Source organism: Triturus cristatus, chromosome 6 (assembly GCF_964204655.1).
Source record: "Triturus cristatus chromosome 6, aTriCri1.1, whole genome shotgun sequence".
NCBI classification, from domain to species: domain Eukaryota; kingdom Metazoa; phylum Chordata; class Amphibia; order Caudata; family Salamandridae; genus Triturus; species Triturus cristatus.
Window position 1 is genome coordinate 621,156,275 of NC_140589.1, and position 23,605 is coordinate 621,179,879.

Here is a 23,605-nt window from a genome sequence, read left to right on the forward strand (position 1 = left end):
CCACCCCCTTATTAGTGAAGAAAATATAATTAGGAGTCAGCATGTGCAGGTCACACCTGTTTTAATTTTGCTTCTCTGGTATCCTTGGAGTATCACATGCAGTTTAAACATGCCTGCCTTATTCATGAGGTATAAAACATGAAACAACATCCATAGCATTGGCATAGCCAATAGGTCTCGCTTTTGGGACCTTATAAGTATTTAGTTATGCAGCACAATATCCTTGGTACAACAACATGAACTGTTGCATGGCTAAACACTTATAAGGTCCCAAAGGCGAGACCTATTGGCTATGCCAATGATTATTTTAAGTTCTGCTACACATGCTTTGGTATGTGATTACTTATTAAAGTAAGAAGAGTGAGGTGTGTGGTATTCAGTACAAAACTGTTGTCAGTATTTCTTCCGTTGTCATTGTAAGAACCTCTCTCTCGAGAATGTGTATATTGAAATCTTAGTTTTGAGGACAACAAAATTAAGAATGATAATCCCCTGTCTAGCAAAAATAATTATGGCAGGGATATTGCTAATCCTAGGAAGTTTCTAGGCACATGTTAGAGATGTAGGGAACGTGGTCACATGGCGAATTTTAAAGACTGTATCGGCTGGAAAGCCACAAGTAAGAAATGCAAAAAAAGGGGTCACGTTTCAAAATGTTGTAGGAGTAACAATGTTAAAAAAAAATGGTACATGAAGTTTTATATGAGGAAGAATGTGAAGTGGAAGAAATACTTTTAAGGATTTCTGAAGGGAAAAGAAGTGGTCCATTTGATATGGTTCTCATTGAAAACGTCCCTGTACACATGTTGTTTGACTCAGGGGCAAAAATAACACTCAATCCCAGTAGTGTGTATGATAAACATTTAAGAGATAAGGTGACTCTTTGTCAACCTGATATCAGAGCTAAGGGTTATGGAGGTGAACCCATCAAACTCTCGGGATATTTGAATGGTATCATTAACTTCAAAGATAGATGCATCACTGGATAAATATGTCTCAGATTGTGGTGATTCTCTAGTCAGTTGGATACATCAAAAGGATCTCAGGGTTATACTTGATCCCAATGAAAACCCCTCTGTGAAGTTAAAAGAGGATGAGTTTTGTGGTGTGTGTGGAGATCTAAACAACAAAACAGGTGAACCACTCAATCAAGTACACGAACATAGTTCAACATTTGAAGAAGAGTTCCCTGAAGTTTTTGATGAGCATTTAGGATGTCTGAAAGGTTATTCTCATAAGATATGTTTGAAGGACAACGCAACACCTGTTGTTAGTAAAGTGAGAGGTGTGGCCATCAGAGTTAGAGAAAAAATGAAAATTGAACTAGAGAAGTTGTTGAAAGGTGGTATCATCACTAAAGTAGAAGCCACGGAATGGTTAGCTCCAGTGGTTATGGCCCTTAAAGCAAATGGAGAGTCTAGGCTTTGTATAGACTTGAGAGAACTTAACAGGTGTGTAGTTGTAGACCACTATCCATTACCAAACATATCCGAAATGTTGTCCTTGTAAGAAGGAGCTAAATTCTTCTCCATTGATTTGGCATCTGCCTATCACCAAATAAAGTTGCATCCCGATTTTCAAAATTTGACGGCATTTATTCCACCTTTTGGAACATTCAAGTTTCTCAGAATGCCGTTTGGTCTCATATCTGCAACTACAGTTTTTCAAAGGATGATGGAGCATATCTTCAAAGAAGTCAAAGGGATTAAAATCTATCAAGATGACATCTTGGTTTTTGGGCGCAATATAGAAGAACATGATAATAGGGTGAGAGAAGTTTTTAGTAAATCAAAAGACAGTGGTCTTATGCTTAAGGCAAAAAATGCTAATTTAATCACACAGAAATTGATTATTTAGGTCATAAAATCTCTGGATCAGGCATCGAACCCAAGAAAGACTTAGTGGATACTATTAATAGCCTGGCCAGTCCCAATAATAAAGAAGAGGTAGTCACCTTTTTGGGCATGTCTGAATATTATATGAAATTTATACCCAATTTTGCAGATAAAACATACAATATGAGACTTCTTTTGAAGAAAGGTGTGAGTTTTACTTGGAATTCAGAATATGAACAAGAGTTTGTTTTAGTCAAACAGCTATTGTCTTATCCACCTGTCTTAACAGTTTCAATCCCAAAAAAGAAATAGTGGTCATGAATGATGCCATTTCAGTAGGATTAGGATCTGTTATGATGCAAGAAGACCAAGGTGTGGAAAAAACAATATTGACCTTGTCTAGGAGTTTGAGAGGAGCAGGATTTAATTATTCTGTAATAGAAAAAGAGGCATTAGGTATATTTTAAAAACTGACCACAAGCCCTTAAGAGAGATTTTTGGGGAAAAAGGGCTGGACAATGTATCCTCTATAATAAGAAAGTGGGTAGTTTCCCTTCAAGAGTTTGAGTTTAGTGTCATATATGTTCCAGGAGTGAAGAATAATTTGGCTGATTGCTGCTCACGTTTGGTTGATAAAAAAGTTTTTAAAAGTGAAGAGGAAGGAAGTAACAGCCGGATGATTTCAATGACTGTGCTGTATGTCTTGTCAATGAAAGCATAATCAAAGAAGAGGTATGGATGAATGAGCTTGGGAAAGATGCCACTTTACAAACAGTGTTGTGTGGTATTAGAGGAGATTGGAACAAACATTCTAAAGTGGATGAAAGCCTTCGTGGTTATTTTCGGGTGAAGGATGAACTGGCATGTCAGAGTGGTCTTTTGGTTAGAGGTACAAGATTAATTCCCCCAACTAATCTGAGGATGCGATTTATCGAGTTTGCCCATGAAGGTCATCCAGGCATCTGCAAAACAAAGGAAATTCTCAGACAAGCATATTGGTGTCCAGGTATGGATATATGTGTAGAAAGATGTGTACGCAAATGTGTAGAGTGCGGTAGAAGTGATAAGACATTAAAAACCAGAGTCCAACCCATGACATTAAGGCAACTTCCCAAAGAAGCGTGGGATGAGGTTGTCATTGACATTTTGGGTCCCATAAGACACACTAGTGTGGACAAATATGTCATTGTGCTCCTAAATGTGTTCTCTAGGTGGCCTGAAATAAGGATCACAAATTCTGTAGAAACTAAAGATGTCAATAGTTTTCTGAACGATATTTTTCAAAAGGAAGGTTTTCCCTCTACATTGTTATCTGATAATGGTGTCCAGTTTACATCTAAGGAAATTGCCAAATTGTTGGGGGACAGAGGTATTGTTCACAAAAAATCTTATATTTATCACCCAGAAACGAACGGTATTGTTGGGAGGTTTAATCAAGTACTTGAAGAAAGCATCCAAAGAGCTGTGTCCAACCAAAAGAGTTGGTATACTGAAATTTTAACCTCTTCGCTGCGGCGCAAATTCCGCCGCAGCGTGCTGAACATTCCAATCGCGGGCGTGGTCATGACGGCTCCCGGCCGTCGTCCGCACACGCCCACCGTGACTCATGACGGCCGGGAGCCGTCATGAGCATGGAAGAGGATAATAGGATAAATAGGTTTTCTCCTCATTCAATGACTGTGAGGACCCCATTTGAGTTATTTCGTAAAAGGAAAGCTTGTACCATGTTGTGTCCCTCCTGGACATACAAAAAGTCTCCAAGCTCGGTACATATAGAAAGAGACTAAGAAAGAATTGAGAGGGAAGTCAAGAAAATGTGCATCAACAAAAGATGGTTTGATAAGAGAAGGGGTGGGAAAGAAACTGTGGTGAATGTAGGAGATATGGTCAAGATCCGTAGTCCACGCAAAGGTCTCACTACTCAAGGTTCCAAGTTTTTATCACCTATGAGAGTCATCAAGGTGTTTAAAAACGCTATCAAGACTGAAGACCATAGAGTGTAGAACCTTAACAGGGTTGCTAAACTGTTTCCCCAGTGATGATAAGGATTTGGTTTCAGACAATTTCATGGAGAGTCAAACCACAAATAGTGGATGCAGTGTTAGGAATGCAAGACCACGTGTTAGACCAAAGTATTTGAATGATTATATTCTGCTCAAGTGTATTCACCTCTAGTGTTTTGGCATTATAATATTTTTTTTTCCTTTTCAGTGTTACTATTGGGAGGGAGGTGTGTGATATTCAGTACAGAACTGTTGTCACTATTTCTTCCGTTGCCATTGTAAGAACCTTCAGCCATTGTAAGAAGGTTTTGCACATTCAATGTTTAGCTTAGAACTGTGAGCCTTCTAAACTTCTCTCGAGAATGTGTATATTGAAATCTGAGGGCAGTTACATTGGAGCCATACTAGAGGATGTTAGAAGGCTAAGGTATTCTTATCTACTTAAAAGTAAAGATACTTTTTCTACTCTACTTTGTGCTGGATTGAACTTTACAGTTGGCTTGTACCTCACCCTGACAAGGATTGCTGCTTGACCAGGGTTCACACCCCAGTCAGCCAACACCCCAATTTCTTACATTGGTGATCAGCGGTGAGGATTTGAACTTCTGTTTGTGCAGTGCCATACAGTGGTTTTGTGTTACACTACCATCCCATAGCTGTGACCAATTTGAGTTCTAAATTCTCCTTGATTGGCCTTTTTGTTTTTCCAAATTCTCTCTAACTGTTGTGCCTGGAACTACACCTGCAAGGATGGAGTTTGAGCTGGCCAGCATGGATGCCTACACACTGTGGCTCAGCTCAAGGAGTTCTGCAAGGAAAGGGGACTTCCAGCAAAGAGCACCACCAGGAAGGTGGAGCTTCAAAAGGCGCTGAGGTCCTGGGCGGAAGCCCACCAGTCATTAGTTGCAGCCACAGAAGGGGATGGTAAGATGGAAAGGCAAGGAGAAGACCTGTTTAAGGTACAGCCTTCAGCTCAGGATGATGACGTGACCCCTGAGTTGTAGCTCCCTGGCAGAGCATAGAGCAGGATATCGTCCTGAGGCTAGTCCCCAGAGAAGCTGGCAAACTGGAAGTCGGAGAGAGAGTTTAGGCTGCAGATGGCCCAGTTGAAGATAGAGTAGAAGAAAGTGGCCATTAAGGCAGAACAGAGAAAACGGACAGTGGAAGCAAAGCAAAAAATACTGACCATGAAGGCTGAGGGAAGCAAAATGGCTCAGAAGAGGAGACTCAAAGAGCTAGACATAAGGGCTAGGCAAGCAAAGCCCAGCATTTGTGGTGGCAGCATACCTGTAGTGTCCTGTGGAGACAAGAGGGTCCACGCTCCTGAGGTTCTGGTGCCTGAAATTGTTGTAGCGGACTACATCGACAAGTGGTTTGAAGCTTATAAGGTGGCTTTACAGATGCATAGGATCCCTGAGGAGGAATGGAGGACTAACCTCTTGAAGCCCATCCCTAGTGAGGGAAGGGATGCCCTACCGGCCCTAGATAAAGGGGGCAAGATGAGGTATCCCCCATGAAGGGCACCCTTGTTAGAAAATATGGCCTTTCCCCGAGAAGTATAGGCAGACATTTAGGATAGCTGTAAGCTGGTCCAGAAGTCCTGGGTGGATTCCGTGGACTCATTTTGTAAGGCACTAGACGGTTAGGTGAAGGTCAGTGAAGTGAAGGATTATCAGGAGCTGTTCAATTTGACTGCGAGAGAACCCATGTTCAGTCTCTATTTTGCAGGTCTGAGCCAACACCTTATTGATAGCAAGCTCACTGACCCCTGGGAGCTTGCCAAGGAGGCGGACTGCTGGCTCAGCATCAGGTCCATAAGAAGGTATCTGGGGAGAATCTCCACAAGGGTGGGCAGGTTCCCCACCAGAAGAAAGAGGCGGGAGACAAACATTACAACAGGGAGTTATCGAAAGGTCCCCAAATTAGGTCTAACCGTCAGGACTCCCAATCCCCACCTGATCAGAAGAAGAAATGGTTCCTTGATAGTAAGTCCTCAGGGAAGGCACCTCCTAAGTGCTATGAGTGTGAACAGGTTGCAGCCAGACACCAGGGTTGGTTAGTGTAGCACTTGGGGAGGAGATTGCCCCAGATAGTGTGGGGGACAGCATAGAGGTTTCCCTAGTGTTCCTGGATGACGGAGAGATGTCGCTGAAAACTCACATGCCTATTAGTGTTAGGAAATACGGGCAGTGGATTCCTGTCAATGGGCAGAGGGTAGAGGCTCTGAGAGACATTGGAACCAGCATGATAAGTGTCAGATGTCACTTGATGACAGTGCATGTAGTAATCAATGCATTCTACCAGGTTGTTGCAGCCGATTACCACGAGAGTCACTAGCCAGTGGCTTTGGTTCCCTTTGAGTGGGGGAGGGGGGTCTCAGGTTCCTTGAGGGTAGCTTTGAGTACATCCAGGCCTGTGGATTGTCTGCTCGGCAATGATCTAGAGCACACCATCTAGGAGGGGGTGGAGCACAGGTTGCACTTGGAGATGTTAGGGTTGCATGAGTGGGTGTGCCTGACCACATGGTCCATGGCCTCCAACGAGAGTAGTCAGCAGAACCTGGAAGACCGGCTCGGGTTCCTGCCAAAAAGAAAGGCAAGGGGTGCAGGAAACTCCTTTCTGAAACTCCCATAGTCTGGGAGGAGGCTGAGCCTGAGGTTGACGCCCCCACACCTACAGGTAAGCACAATGCTGCCCTGGGAACCCACTTGAGCTGATCAACTGGCAGCAGGAAGGGGGTCCCACTAGGGAGGAGTTCTGCAAGGAGCAGATTGAGTGCCCTATTCTTGAGGGCCTACAGCGGCAGGCCAAGGCCCAGACAGCTGGCAACGCATTTGGTGATCACCTGATTTACTGGAAGAATGGACACCTGTTTAGCAAGCCGGAGGTTCCTGAGCTTGGTGCAACCCATGTGTTGGTGGTCCCCCAGTACTCCAGGGCCTTAGATTAGATTAGATTATAATATTTGTAAAGCGCATGGCTACCTCGACAAAGAGGGCCTTCTTACTGGAGCTGACAGGTCATCTAGGGCAGGACAGACCTTTGAGAGGCTTGTCACCCACTTTTACTGACCCAAGATGAGGATTCCCTTAGATGTCGTACTGCAGGCCATGCCCTAGATGCCAGACCAGTAACAAGTCAAGAAGGAAGTGCAAGACTCCCCTGCAGCCATTCTCTGTCATTGGCACTCCCTTTGAATGGGAGGGCATCGACAATGTTGGGCTTTTGAACCCCAAGACAGCCCTTGGCAACAGGTTCATTCTGGTCTTGGTGGACAATGCCACACAGTACTTGGAGGCTATACCACTGAGATCAGTGACTGCGCCCAAATTGGTCAGGGCACTGATGGGGATCTTTACACCATGTGGGTTCCCTAAGTAGGTTGTATTTGACCGAGGTACCAACTTCATGTCTGCATACATTAAGGACATGTGGAAGGAGTTCTCCACTCCTTGCCACCCCAAACTAACAGGCTTGTTGAGAGGTTCAACAATACCCTCAAAGGCATAAATATAGGCCTGTCGGAGCCGTTGAGACAGAAGTGGGACATCTTCTTGCCATGCCTGTTGTTTGCATACAGGGAGGTAAAGCAGAAGGGAGTTGAATTCAGCCCGTTGAACTTCTATAGTGACACCTTGTGAAAGGGCCTCTCAGCTTGGTGAAAGAGGGGTGGGCGCAAACTCCAAAGAAGCTCCCCAGGACATGGTCAGCTACATGCTGGCACTCCATACCAGATAAAGCACCTCTGGAAGAAAGCCAAAGAGAATCTATAAGCCAGCCTATAGGTCATGAAATGGTGGCATTACCAGAAGGCCACTCTGGTCGAGTTTCAACATGGCCAAAAAATGTGGACTATGGAGCCTGTGCAGCCTAGAGCTCTGTAAGACCACTGGTCTGGGCCCTAGGATGTGAAAGAGTGCAAGAGTGAAGTCACCTACCTGGTGGACCTCGACTCCTAGGAACCCTCTAAGCATTTTACACGTCTGTTGCCTCAAACCCCACTTTGAGAGGTCTGAGATACCATGCTGCTAGTCACGGATGACTGGGTAGAGGAGGAGAGTGAACCTCTCCCCAATTTTCTTTATACTAAGGGGCAGGATGGGTCAGTGGAGAGCGTCAGCCTCTCCCCTAACTTGACCCTAGAACAGTAGAGAGACTGCTGCCAGGTGGGTCAGTTTGTCTCTCCCTTCTCTCTTACCCAGGACCCACTGCATGGTGTACCCATGATATTGGTACTGGACACAGCATGCATGTCAAGACTAAAATCTGCAGGCTGGCTGAAAAGTTGAGGGCCAGCATAAAGGAGGAAGTCTCCAAAATGCTGGAGTTAGGGATTATTGAGCCCTCAAGCAGTCCTTTGTCCAGCCCAGTGGTATTTATCCCCAAGGCTGCCCCTCCAGGTACCACCCCAGATCTTAAGTTATCCGTGGATTACCTTGGGCTCAATGCAGTCATCAAGACTGATGCTCGCCCGATCCCTCGATCTGATAAGCTCATGATCTAGTTGGGAGCTGCCACGTTCCTCAGCACGTTTGAGTTAATGTCTGGGTACTGGCAAGTTGCCTTGACCGATGGGGCCAAAGAAAGGTCCTCATTCTCTACCCCAGAAGGACAATTCCAGTTCTGGGTAATGCCCTTTGGTTTGGAGAACACCCCTGCCACCTTCCAGAGGTTGGTCAACCAGGTCCTGGCTGCATTGGACTACTTAGTGCAGCCAATCTAGATGACATTGTGGTCGCAAGTTCTAGCTGGGAGGATTAGTTGTGCCACCTCAAGGAAGTAGATCAGGCACTAAAGAGGGCAGGCCTGACTATCAAGTCCAGTAAGTGCCAGATAGAGCAGGGTTCAGTTCCCAAGTAGGATGAGCCATGGTACAGCCCTTCAATGCCAGAAACCAAACCATTCTTGCTTAGGAATCCCCCTTGACCCAGATACAAGTGAGGGCCTTCTTAGGCCTCACTGGTTATTACAGGAGATTAGTCAAGGGATTTGGCACCATTGTTGCACCCTTTTCAGAGGTGACTTCTAAGAAGCAGTCCAGACAGGTGATCTGGACAGAGGCTTGTCCGAACGCTTTTGGCACACCGAAAGAGTCCCCTAAATTCTCCAAAGAGTTTATTGTACGGACAGACGCTCTCAGAGCTTGGCATAGGGGCTGTGCTCTCGCAGCCGAATGACGAGGGCCTGGGTCAACCTGTAGCCTGCCTTCCATCAGTAGGAGGTTACTTTCCTGGGAACGAAGTAGACGGCAATAGAAAGGGATGTCTTTGTTTTTCTACCTTAGTGAAGAAAACCACCAGGGGGTTCGGTAGTTCTCCCACTTTCAGCTAGGGGTAGGGTCACATGTTCGACCTGGCATCTTGAGTGTGGTTTTCCCCCCTAACCTTTTGCCTTAAATACTCCTGTTTGCTGACTTCGTTTTTGCTGGCTTAAGGATTTCCCTGACTTTACCACTGCTAATCAGTGCTTAAGTGCTTGTGCTCTCTCCTTAAAGCATGATATTTATTTGTATTTATTTATAAAGTTTTATATAGCGCGAACAAGATCCCGGGGGGCTATCAGAGCGTGTTACGACAGGATGGGAGGAAGGATATAAATGCAATATCGACATCAGATACGACTACCAAACAGGAATAGTCACAAAATTACAAGACAAATGAATCAAGGAGATTATTACAATAAACAGGTATATAACGGTCAACTCAGGGGGGCACACTATGCAGTAAGGAAGAGCCGAAATAAAGGTACAATGATTGTAGGATCAGTGACTTTGAGCAGGTAAACTTAGCTAAATTAAGGTAAGAATTTGTTCATTAGGAATCTTTTAGCCTCCAGTTTGAAAGCAGTCGTTGAGGAGATTGTGCGAACTTCCGGTGGAAGAGAGTTCCATATCTTTGGGGCAGCGCCGGAGAAGGCTCGGTAACAGGTTCTCTTTTTGCTAAGGATGAGTGGTTTCAAGAGGAAAGTGTTAGCGCTGTTTGAGGCTCTGCTACCACAGGATAGTTCAAGCTTTTGCGCTAGGTACCTTGGAGTTTTGAGATGCAGGGCTTTGTGCGCCAGAACGGCAATCTTTCACTGAATTCGAGCTTCGTAGGGCAACCATTTAAGAGATTTTAGGACTGGGGATATGTGCTCATTCCGTTTGGTACCTGTGACCAGCCTAGCCGCAACGTTCAATGATGCCCTTAGTGGAGCCAGGGTGTATTTGGGAAGGCCACAGAGTGTAGCGCTGCCGTAGTCTAACCTTGGCAAGACAAGCGCTTGGACCAACTGCTTGAAATACTTTTGTGGAAGGAATGGTTTGATATCTCCAAGTGTCCTCATCAAGTGATTATCTCCCTTACAAACATTGCTGATATGGTTTTTCATATTCAGGTGTTTGTTCAGGGTGATTCCGAGTGATTTGGCTGAGTCTATGATGAGAGGGGTGCAGTTGAAAGCAGTGAGGTGATTCATCCAAAGGTCTAGCTTGGGGATGTGGTTCTGGGGAGAGATGAGAAGGAATTCAGTTTTGGAGGTGTTGAGCAGGAGATGGTTCTCAGTTGACCAATTTTGAGTAGACGTAAGGGTAGTGTTTAGTGAGATGATGTTATCCGAGGATAAGATTTTCAAATAAAGTTGCGTGTCATCCGCATACATATGGAAGAGAATGTTCGTGGAATTTACTGAATTAGCTAATGGTTCCAAGAAAAGGTTGAAGAGGATAGGAGATAGGGCGGACCCTTGGGGGACACCCATGAGTACTGGAGAGGGCTGGGAGAGGGAGTGGTTTGCCTTGACTCTTTGTGATCTGTGGTGGAGGAAGGACGAGAACCATTGTGACACCCAACCCGAGAAACCCATCCTGTGCTTCAAAATGGATAGGAGGTTGTCGTGATTAACCGTGCCGAATGTGAATGAAAGGTCAAGGAGAATCAGGAGGCAGGACTAATTTTGGTCAAACATTTTTAAAATGTCATCCATAACGTGCGTGAGAGCTGATCAGTACTGTGCCCCTTCCGGAAGCCAGATTGATGCTAGTCTAAGAGTTGGAAATTCTCAATATGAGCACAAAGTTGGGATTGTATGCATTTTTCTAGGAGTTGGGCAAGGGTGGGGATGTTGGAGATAGGGCGGAAATTATTGAGGTCAGCTTTATCTGCATTTGTTTTTTTTAGTATAGGTGACACCTGAGCTGCTTTTAGGCAGTCTGGGATCATGCCTTTTGATAGAGAAGCGATCACAATCCTTGTCCAGGTGGGGATGAGTACATTCTTGATATCTTTAAAGATGGCCGGGGGCAACGGGTCACTGAAGTGGAGGTCGATATTCTGAAGAATCTTGTTGATGTCCTTTTCATTGAATGGGGTAAAGGTGCCCCATGACGCATTGTTCTTTGTGTTCAGGCAGATAGGTTTGCGCTTTTCTAAGAGGTCAAGGGATGGTGCGGACCCGGGGGATGGTAGTAGAGCCTTCTTGGAGGCGAGTTCAGCGGTGATGGGTCTTGATTTCTCAGTGAAGAAAGCAGCAAGTTCATCGCATGAGGGTGGGCTGCCTCCAGAGTCCGAGTGGTTTAGACCTACCACTGATTGCTGTTTGACCAATTCGAAAGGTTTCTTGGGGCGGTTAGCAGCTTGATCAAGTTGGTGTCTGAAATAGTCTGTCTTAGTGCTCTTGATTTGTTTGTTGTAGAAACTCCTAACATCTCTAAGGAGTTTTAATTGTTCCAAGGAGGGTTTAGATCTCCAGGATCGTTCAACTGTTTAAATTGTCGTTGAACCATGGTTTGGATATTTTTGTTGAAGCTTTTTTTGTTGGAGTGGTGCAATGTCATCCATGATGTTGGAGATGGTCGAGTTGTAGGAGTCGGTGAGTAACTGAACCTCAGCCAAATCAGCTTGGGAGGAGAGGGCAGATTTGAAATGGGCTGCTAGTTCATCTGAGTTTATTGATCTGAGGTCCCTTTTCCAGATCTTTGATTTCGTTGGATGAGCCTTCCTCTTTGACACCTCCCTGTTAATAAAGAAGAGGATGCAGTGGTGGTCGGACCAATCGCAAGGTGTAATGGTATACAATGTGATGGTCTGCCCTTTCGAGAAAATGAGGTCTAGAATTTCTCCATTATTGTGAGTTGGTTGGTCACAGTGCTGAAGCAGATCTTGATCAGTCAAGAATGCTTTAAGGCAAGTTACTGCGTGGTCCTTGGGGTTGGTCAAGTGAAGGTTGAAATCACCAAGGAAGATTTGGTACACGGTTGAGTCTATATTGCCAGAGAAGACTTCCAATTGGTTGCTCAATGAATGGGAGATTGTCTCCCGGGGGGTGATAAAAAGTGTGAAGTTTGCAAACCAGCAGGTTATTACTTGAGATGCAGAGACAAAGGTATTCGCAGGAGGAAGGCGAAAAGGACTCCACATGAGAAATCGAGAGTGTGTTCCTATGAATACAGGCTAGGCCACCACCCAGCTTCGGAGCTCTGTCTAATCTAATTATGTCATGAGTAGGAGGTCTAAGAAAGGAGTGGAGGCGGGGTTTAGCCAAGTTTCAGTGAGGATGATAATGTCTAAATCATTGTGTTGGATGAGGTCGAAGATATAGGAGGCGTGTTTACTGGCTGCCCTGCAGTTGAGTAGTATACATTTAAGTCATGGCGGGTTAATGGGGGAAGGGGTCTGGATGACGTTCACTTTCGTGAGGTTGTCTTTGTTGATGATTCTAACGTTGTGAGGAGGTTCTCTGTTCAGGTTGGAAGGGATGGTTTGTATTTGTCTCGGCGGGATCGTGTTGGAGATGGAGCTAGTAGAGTAAAAGTTGCGAAGATCATTGGACGCCAAATAGGTCTCAAATCTTCTGTGGCGGAAGGGCACATTGGGTAAGGGAAATGGTTTTCGAGACGGAGGGGGCTAAAAACTGACCCATGTGATCTCTAACAAGAGGGGAGGGTCTGGGCAGAGTTGCAGAGGTGAGGAAGGAGCTGATCACGGGGAAAAGATCTTTTCAGAGGGCTTTCAGGTCATGTAGTTCAGTAGTGAGAAGGTGCAACTGGAGAGATATATCATCAAGGCATGCAGCCAAGTCTGAAAGGGGTAAAGGGTGTGTTGGGATGACGAGCGGAGAAGGGGGGCCATGGTGTAAGCCCGTGGGGTCCAAGGTGATGGAGAGTGGTTCCTGGGGAGGGAGTTGATCATTTGGGACTAGAGGAGTTCCATGGCCTTTTGGTAATTATAGAATTGGCTTATACCCAATTGGCAGCATTATTTACTTGTAAGTCTCTAGTAAAGTGGCATTACCAGTGCCCAGGGCCTGTAAATTAACTGCTACTAGTGGGCTTGCACAATCAATATTTCAAAACACAAGAGCAACCCATATGTACCTGTGAACTGGGTATTCGCTATATAGCTTGTAACAGTTGTTCACAAGGAACTTATTCAAAGAAAATTAGATATGAGCAAGTGTGTGCTTTTGCTACGATTCAATCATAAACTGAAGAGATAAGAGTAGAGTGTCCAAGTCAATTAGGTACATACAATTTACATTCAATATTCAAAAATATCAGAAAGGTAGGTAGCCCGCAAGGTTTAACTGGTTTTACTCACTTCAGGTATGTACTGTGGATTAGGTTATGTTGAATTAATTCAGACCAGGCATTTCTTCTTTTTTGATGCTGTTTTGGGGTAAGCTAAAGCTTTACCCCATTGCTGCACAAACATGGCAGCATTTAAGTCTTCCACCCAGGCTTCTTTCAGTTCACAAAAGTCTCATTCAGTCATTTGTGTCAAAGCTTTATATAGTCAAGTGATTTCTTTCCTGGTGCAACGAATGTCAGGCATGGTTTCTATGTGGATTGGAGAAGGCTCAGTGTATTGTGGCCAAATATTTTAAACAATGTTTTTATCAGTGGCGGCTGGTGGATTTTGAAAGTGGTGTGGCGAAAAATGTTGTACCGAAAAATGTTGTACCCTAATGTTATCGAGCGAGCGAAGCGACTGAGCCCAAAATGCAAAAGGAGGGGGGTTCTTCCCCCGCAATAACATTTTGAAAAAAATGGATTCAAATGGTGGGTTTTACACCATATATTTACTACAAATTGTTGAAAAAAGGGGGATCCAAATATAGAATTTTTATGAATAACTGATTTGGAAAACTACATTTTGTGAGTGAGGGCCCTCTACGTTAAAAAATAAATACCACTTTTCGTAGCAACATACCTGGATCACCTTTACGCAATATCTTGAGATGCATTAGCATGTGTGTGTTTTGCCTCTGTAGTTTCCTGTGCTCACAGAGACGTTAATTGTCTGGGGCTGCGTTCCCACCCATGCATTCTTTTTTTAACAGGAAAAAGGTTGGTGATAAAGTTAAGTTATGTTTAGCGGTTGGGTTTAGATTAGAACAATAGAGGTTTTAAGTGATAGTGCAAGGGATGAGGTAACACACTCTGTGCGAATGGTGGCATGAAACCCCGCTTGCAGATCCATTCGGGTGACTTTGGCGCAGGAACTTCTGCAGAACGCTCTAGCTTAATCCGACATATTCGGGTCCAAACCAGTACTGAGGGGTTACAACAAAGATGACAGGACTCAAGGCTGGCAGGTTATTACAGTATACATCCCAGGGTCTGCTGTTGCCAGAAAATGCCCAAGGGAGATAAAGCTATAACAGACTGACCACAGTCTGGCACTGTTACAACTGTATAATCTAGGACTGTGTGCACACAGCAATGTGACCTTAAAAGTGCAGTTTGAACTATGGTATATAGCCCTTCTCTGCTCCAACCTGTTGTGTAATAATATTTTTGTATCACATTGTCAGTGAGAGACGGTTCACACAAGAGGATTTACCTGCACAGGAGATAATCCAGTACCTGTGCCAGATCCACGTTCTCCCCCTCATTCCCCTTGCCAATACTGTGGCGACCTGTGGACCGGCCCTCTGGTGGTTCCCCGGCACCGCCACGACTCTTGCTGCTACTGCGAAACCCCATCACCCATGTCTGAGGAAAAGGACATCCACTCTACTTGGCCTCAAAGTGACGGAATCTCTACAACACTGATAGTTTAATATCTGCAGAAAATTCTACCTCGTGGCGTTACACGTTATCAACTGATGATCTCACTACATGACATCTCGCCGTGAACTCTGGTAGGAACTGAAGCCACGTGACACTAAAGCGCTCTTCTGGATAATTTACATTTACCAGTGACCCGCTAGCCTGGAATAGTCACGAGCCTGCCTGGCCATCAGAGAACAGACAATACACTAAAAGAAAGCCCGATCGCAATTCCAAAGGACAGACTCTATGGTGCCACCTACATAACTGTAGGCAGTACAGTCAGTACAGTTTTACAGAAAAACTACAAGTCGCAGAATACAGTGTGCTATTAGCTAAAATTCATGAATGGATAAAGTTGTCACACGGCATACATTAGAGTGTGGAACGAGATCCTTGCTACACAAATAGTATCTCCAGGTGGCTCCACATCACCGGAACAGTTTACACAATTCCAGAAATTTGCATTTTACATATCATTGTTTTCACATGTATTGACTGGTCCAATAGACACGAATAAAATGAACTAAGACTACAACTCCCAGAATGCTCTGATACGTAAAATCAAAGTACAATAATGGAAAAGCGGCGTTCCTGTGACATGGAGCCATCTGGTCAACTATTAGCAGTTAAAGGCTTTGTATGTGTGAAACAAAGTGAAGCAGCATGCAAGCTATTGGCATTTGAAGTTATCTGTCGCATGCCAGCAATGTTCTGAAATGAGTGATTTTGGATTGAGTGGCAGTTGATACGGCAACACTTCTTTTTCAGACTCAATTATACTAATATGAGGGGAAGACCACCCAGCTGAGTCTGCTTGTTCTAAAACTCTTGCTGAAGTTCAGAGAGCCTAGTATATGCGTGATACAAGGACCTGCAGTGTATCTATATGCGAGGCGTACAAGATGTGAGAGGTGGGTGCGTCTGAGAATCAGTGTGAGGAACAGATAGGGCGTGAGAGGCAGGCAGCCTGGGTGTGAGACAGTTTGCCTGAGAGCCCTAATATGGTGTATGTGTGAGAGGCAGATCCTGTGTTAGAGGCACAGGGCAAGGGACGGAAAAAAGGGAGGGTGAGTTAGCTGCTGAGTAAGAGACCCTGACAGAAACACATACGCAGTTGAGATATCAGCGAGTGAATATGTGAGGTGTAAAGTGAGTGTGAGGGATAAACACTCTATGGGGCGAAGCCGTGTCAGCAATAGAACACTGAGCGTCCATGAGATAGAGTAATGGAGAGACACGCACGCTGAGTGAGTGTGAGAAATTAAAACAGTGGATCAGAGACAAAAAAGGGGGTGGGTAATTAATGTCAAGCGAGCGTGAGCCCAACAACATACTGAGTGTGAGTGATAAACACTGGCCGAGTGTGAGAGATACAAACATTGAGAGTGAGGGAAAAACATGGAGTGTGCGAGATACAAATATTGAGTGTGAGTGAAACACGTAGTGAGGAGAGATAAACCCAGATAATTTGAGAGATATACACTGAATGAGCATGAGGGATCAATACACTGAGTGTGCGTGATAAACACTGACCGAGTTTGAGAGATATAAATATATATCTTTTTTTAATAATTATTTTTGTTAACCGATGATTGAGCACAGCTTCACACAGTCACTTAGATGAATATTACAGTTTTGAGGACATGACAGAAACGTTTTACAAAGCACCTTTACACTGAGACAAAATAAGTTATTCTAGTTACAGTGATGTTGGATCGTCTTGGGAAGGAAGGACTGGTGGCTCACAGATATACCCACGATAAGCATTCCATTTGGCCCAAATAGCGGTCCATTTTTTAGGGCATCCTCGTGCCACGTAGACAGTTTTTTCCCTGATCATGCACCAGTCCATATCTGCCTTCCAGGCTTTAACCTTCGGCGGTGTTGCTGCCCCCCATAGTCGTGCAATATTCCTTTTTGCTACCATTTGGCCCAAGGTTGCCCGTAGCTTATCTTTACTGTTGAGATCTGGCGGCTCCCACACGTTCAAAAGGCACCTCTTTGCTTCCGGCCTAATTACCATTTCCAGCACTTCGCTCATACAGTCGTGCACCCCCTTTCAATATTTCTGGTTTTTCCCACACTCCCGTATGTGACGTGCAAATGTGAGAGGTAAGCATATTGAGTGAATATACGAGAGTTAAATACCGAATGAGAATTTGAAGGAAAGGCGGGAATTGGGTGAGAGAAACACCGCATGAATGTGAGAATCAGGCACGAAGAGAGTGAGAGACATACAGAGGGATGCTGGAGATAAACCCATGAGTGAGATTCAAACATAGAGAGAGAGTGGGAAAGATACACTTTGAGTGATTGCGAGAGAGAAGCACGGGGTGAGTGTGAGCCAACCAGACAGTCACATTGTAAGGTTGCATATTATCTTTTAAGTGGGCTAGAGGATTTAAACGTCGCCTATTATTTGTGCAACTGGTCAGCATTAGGAAGGCAGAGGTGCATTTACTTGAAAATCATATCTTAAATCAAAACAGTTCTGAACCACAAAAGATGCTTTAGATTTTTGTTAATTGGGTTCAACAAACAAAAACTGAGCCAAGACAGTTAAATGTTTAGATTTTCTTTAATGAAAAAAATGGCCTCTCTTTGACTGGGCCTTACCTGGTGCTGGTGAACTGCTCCCGAGTTCACAGAGTCCTCCGCTCTGGCTCCTACTCTCCCGAGTCCAAGATCACACAACAGCAGTCACTGCTATGCGTAGCGCAGCGGCATGCAACTATCAGGCACTGCATTGCAGTAGACGACTCGGACTTCCTCTGGCTCCAAACATGCACGCAGTCGGATTAATTTCTTAAAATGGCACCGCTGCCTTCAATGTTGGATTGCCACTGCAGAGACTTGCGCGGGAAGGAGACTCGGGTCAAGTCTGCGCAAAATGCGCAGACTTGATTTCTGCTTCCCACCTGCCACACCCTTGCCCAACTTGCCACAGGGTGGAGTCCCTCCCACGCCCTGTAACAAGTTGGGAAAGGGTGTGGTGCCAATGCTCTCCACTCCCTGATTGACGTGGAGGCTTAGTGATACCGGGCTTGTATTTCAAACGACCGGGGCTAACTTTGCCTCCATGCTATCAGAGGGTAGAAACTAGGCCCTGAAGATGTCTTTGCCGGGCTGATGACATCACAGCCTTCAGGGCTGTGAGGTTGTCAGCCCGGCAAAACACTTAGGCTTCTTTGGGCCGGATGGGGAGCAGCAAGCATTGCAGAGTCATGTCACGTGACACTGGTGACTTGACAGTGTCCACCCACCGTATCAGCTTCATGTTGTCCAGCCGGTGTGCGTGAGAGGGGCAGACAGTGTCTGTATAAAATATAAGAGGGAATCTTTCTTTAAAGCTTTTTAAAACAGTTTAATCATTTATGAGCAGCATTGTGAATCTAACGGGGGCGGAGCCCCGACGCCCTCCCGCAGAAACCGTAGGATTTGCACTGCTGGAATGGGATTTTCCTGTTGGAGTGTTTGGAAAAAGTGAAATACTGTGTCATACGATGCTTAGGTTAGTGATGCCTGCATCTGCCCAAATTGGTGGTTCAATGCTACTTTTCTAAGCTTTGCAATACAGAATGATGGCAATTTAAGAGTATATGCCATCTTCATTTTCGTTTTAAACAATACTGTGTGCCAACAGCCATTGTCACCTCTAGGAGGTTGCATCTTACCCGTTTGCAAACCGGGGTTGCAATCACACTGGACAGTAGTGATTTGACTCCCAAGACCCCTCATACTTGTTTAGCCTCAGAAGGCGGCAAGACAACCACCCAGCGTGCCACCCACTGAATTTTGGTAACGAGATAGTCATGAAAAAAATTATGAACAGCAAGACCACCTTCATTGATGGAGCACTGTAGTTTATGTAGGGTTAGTTTGTGTCTTTGGTGATACCGGATCCGGCCCCATAGAACTAAATCCATTTCCATGAAGAAACATGCCAGAACGTGTACTGGGTTTGTTGCGAAAACAGATAAAGAAAATGCAGCAATAGAACCACTTTAGCAATGGCAAGCCTTACCATTACCGACAATGGCAGTTTACTTAAGAATGTCACTGATGTTCCAGCACACGAAAGTGACTCAATAAAGTTACCATCTATTAGGTCAGATTTCTGATGTTAAATCTTTACCCCTAAGTATTTAAAAGTTGTGTGTTCCCCTCTGAAAATGAGATGGGGTAGCGGATCAACCCCTCTGTTGTCCGCTGCTTTTAGACAGGACATTATTATTCCTGTATAGTCCCAATAATGTACTGAAATTTTTCAGGGTTAGTGAATGTATACTTGGCTTGGTGGGCCTCTTTGTCATGAAATAACAATAATACATCATCCGCGTAGAGGGATATTGAGTGGATATCTCTTAAAATCTATATTCCGTGCATAGGGGCCTCGGTCTGAACATGAACGCATTGGTGCTTTTGGCAGGGAAAATAGAATCGTGCAAATGGGGCAGCTTTGGGTCATACATCTCACTATCTGAACCTATGCAACAATTACCTTTAAGGCAATGGAGCTGGCATACAATTGCCTGATCCATTTACAAATTTCAGGTCTGATTCCCTTTTTACATTGTACCACAAAGAGTTATCCCGAGTCTAGTGAATTGAAGGCCTACTCCATGTGAGTGGACGAACCCACCAGTGGTCCATGATCGGCTGACGCGTGGAAAAGCCTTCTGACGTTTAACTCTGTATTCCTCAATGGTATAAACCTAAACTGATCTGGATGTACCAGGTCTTCTAGTAAAGGCAATAATCTGCTTGTTAAAACCCTGCCCAATACCTTGCAATCAGAATTAAGTATAAAAAAGAGCGATATGACGTCCCCTCCAGCAGATGAAGCTGCTGTTTAAGTAGTTGGATCAAAAGTCCTTCATTTGTAGTGAGGAGCAGTAGATTACTTTTGTCCCTAGCTTCCATGTACATGGTCAGCAGTCTTGGGCCAGGAAGCCACTGAAAATTACATATAGCTCGGTACAGAAATCATCCGTTCCGGGGATTTTACCTTGATTGTGGCTTTTATCTCTAGGCGCAGGGGTTTTTCCAGCATCTCAGGTTTTGCTAATGTTAATGTATTGAGGGGAATATGTGCCTGTGTACTCCCCTATCTCCTGGTGTGGTACAGCAAACTGTACTGCCTATAAATCACTATGAAAGGCGTTCATTGCTTTTTTTTGGGGGGGTGTTTACATTTTTGTTAGGCTTGGCTAATAATGACATGCTTGGTCAGTGTGGAGACTCATCGCTAAGCAACAAGGGTAATAACCTGCCTGCTTTCTCTGCCTTACCAGGTTTCCTGGTTGTGAATTGTCTGAAACTATGTAGACACAGGCTATATATATTTTTTCTGGGTTCAAATCAACTGATGTCTGATCTGTTAGCGTACTTTCCTCAACTTACAATTGCCTAGCTCTCCATCCCGTTTCAAGGTGTCCCTATGCAAGTAGCTTTTACCCTGTAGGATGTCTGCATACACAGGTCTTGTAAATAACCTTTGAATGCCTCCCACTCAGTCCTGGCGTTGTTGGCTGTGCCTACATTATGTTTAAAGTACTGCTCTATGTGTTCCATAATCGTTTCATGGTATGGAGCATCCAGAAGTGCCTTAGGCTTTAGCCCCCAGGTTGAGATGCGTGAGATGTAGCTGCCCCAAAGTGGGTGTAATACCATCCGCTTGTGAACCACTTGTATCTGGCAGAGGTGTTCAGCATATTGTGTAGCCCTTTGTAAATGTTCAGAATGAAGGGTCATGTCGAGCCTGGAGTGTAAACCATGGATGAATGATTAGTATGTGAATTCTGCTTCAACTGGGTAAACCCCCCTCCATGTATCTATAAGTCTTCAGTTGTGAAGCCAGGATCTGAAGCCTTCTGTGTTTTTGATAAGCTGCATGCATGCCAGAAATAGGGGGTTGTGGTCTGTCTAGTATCAAGTTGTGCACACAGTTGAACTTTCTAGCCCAGATAGAAGGGTTGTAAGTCAACCCTGTCAGGTTAATTTCTCAAGCTTTTCCAATTGCTTATACCTACCTTCCAAATCTACCTTGTTTCTGCAATCATTATATGGCAACCATGAGTTGATCCATATCAAGGTGCCTCTTGTGTTTGAGGAGTATGTTTTATAAAATATTAGTCTCCTCCATCTCTTTTAAATTCTAGCACCCCTTACAAAACTGCAATACAAAGATTTAAACCTAAATTCTAGCACCCTGAGTCTTGGTTGGTTATATTGGTCTCCTGTAGAAATAGCATGTCTACATCATGTCGCCTTAATTATGAGCATAATTGTGTCTTTTTGTTGCGTTCCCATAATGTTCTAATTCATATCATAATTTCTGTTAGTGGTCAACTCAATAACAGGTACAGTATATTGGTGATGTTTTATGATCCCAGAGCAGATTCATGAGCCTGCAATTACATGGCATGTTGGCAATTGGAAATTATATACCCATTGATGAGGATCTGCTCTGTAATGCGAGTTATCAGTTTAAACCTCAACAATAACACCCCACCCAGATCTCGCTTCTGAACTATCCGGGCTCTTACCAAAGCATGCACAAATATCTTGACCCTTGTAGGGATTGATAAGATCCTTTAGTGTGGTAATGTAGTGACTGGGGAAGGTGTAATGGAATGGCACTAGTCTACTACCCATAGCATGCCTAACTTGAGTTTAGATGTAGTCATTTGTGACAATATGTTACCCTTAAGTACCATGGCTGTTCATTCCCTGTCGGTATGCTAGGCGCTAACAGATTGCACTCCAAGGGTGCTGAACCCCGCCCCATGAATGGGAACCCTTACCTACTGAAAGTGCTACTATACTAACTACCTTAATCAGTAGTACAGAAACTTGAGAAAAGAGGAGACACTGTCAGTTATATCAGTTCAACTGCGTTAATTGGCATGACCTTTGGAGGTTTGTGAGGATCCTCCGCTTCATTGTTACTACTGTTGCAAAACTTCTGTTTTCTGATTTCAGAGTCTATCTTGACCTGCATAGTCTCTGTTATTATTCTCTGTGGCATTTTTTTTGGTTGAATATTCACTCGTTCCTCTATTGACTTTTTGGATGAGAAAAGACTTAGGTTTCCACTACTTCCTCTTGGGTCTTTGTGGTCTGTGGCAAGGAGTTGGTATACGATTTTCTGCCACCTATTTGCACGTCTGCTTTATGACCTCCACTGAGTCTGTCTGTGAAGAAGTAGGATTCTTATTTGTCAGCTAAGCAGGAAACATCAGCTTGATTTTTAAGTTCAATGTCCGTAGGACTTGTTTGACTTCATTGAGTACGGTGTGTTGTTGTTGGACAGCTACCTGTATAGTCTAGGAATTTGAGAATGTTACCATCCTGGGTGTTTCACTCTAGTTGGGGAAGGCTATCATGGCTATCATGGTCCCTATAATTAAGTAGTTGTACCACTACGGGTATCAGAGGGGTCCACGGGGCCAGTGGAATTAATGGGACTTGATGTGCTTGTTCTACAGAAGTAAGCTTTGGACCATTTACGGGTTCCCGACCTGTGAGGCAAACCAGTCTTCAAGGAACAGTTCCATGGAAGGGCCTTCTATTTCTTTGGGAGACCAATTATTCTCACACTATTCTTGAGTTTCCCTCCGCATCCCGAGCTCTATACCTCACCAAAGAGTATGTGCTCAGCAATCTCAGTGACCTGCTCCTGCAGGATGTGCATTGCACTGCAGGAGAGGGTCAGCTCATTGGCTTTGATTCTCATCAGTACGCAGAAAAGACACATTAGGCACCATGGTGTTAATGTAGCTTTTGAGGACTTCAGGACAATGCTTTAAGGTACTAAGGATGTCATCTAACTTATCATGTTGAAGTACTCTGTTAAGGAGTGTTTACTCTTCCATGTCAGACATATTTGACGCTAGGACACTATTTGGCTTGGGGTCTTTTTGAGATGGGAGTTCTGTAATGTAGTGATTTGAGTCTACCCATCCTTCAGAGCAGCAAGTTCACAGAATTGAACAAGATTACTGGGGAGTGCTCCAACGGAAGCCCAGCTCTTCACTCGTCAATGTGTCACAGCAGGCTTTGTATCCACGTTGCACCTTACAGTGGCAAAGACAGTGTTCCCAATGTGCAGCATTCAGCCTAATCCAAGGCAGGCTGGTACCAGGCCCACCTACCGTCAGCAGGAGGAGGGGCTCATAGGATTTCCCATTTGCCAGACATGCAGCACCAAGCTGCCTCTGTGTCCTGATTGTCTCTATTCAATTGTGGCGCAGTACCTATGATGTGATGCCCCTTATATTGTTAATGGAGTGGGTGAAATGTCTAACCCAAGCCACCATAGGGGTCCCAAGATATGTGGCACCTCTCCCTTGATCAGCATAGACAGATTGATGTTTACTGTGAGCCCACCACACCTGTACCTTTGAAGATTCACCAAGATGGGGTGTCCTGGTGTATGCCTATCAGAAGATAAGAGGGATAAGGAGGTGGGGACACTGTAATAACGCCCCATGGCCCACAGTGCCGAGCCGCCCCAGAGGTGGGAGTCTACCCTGGTCAACCACGGGGTCTGTGTACCCTCGCTCCCTGCACTCACGTTTCCGCACAGCTCGTTGCAGCCCTCCAACAGACCAGTGCCACTCCCACCACGGGTCACTCACTGCGGAGCATTGTGTCTTCTGCTTTGAGTATGGTGACCGGATACCTCCACAAGTTTAGAGGACTGTTGAGGAGTGGTTGATAAATGACCCCAT

The 23,605-nt window shown here is 44.7% G+C and overlaps 1 protein-coding gene across 4 annotated transcripts in view; it reads left to right on the top strand.

Annotated features, from left to right (window-relative positions):
* USP45 (ubiquitin specific peptidase 45) overlaps positions 1-23,605 on the top strand; it is a 1,582,349-nt gene that overhangs the window by 1,269,306 nt on the left and 289,438 nt on the right. The gene's annotated exons all lie outside the window — the stretch shown is intronic.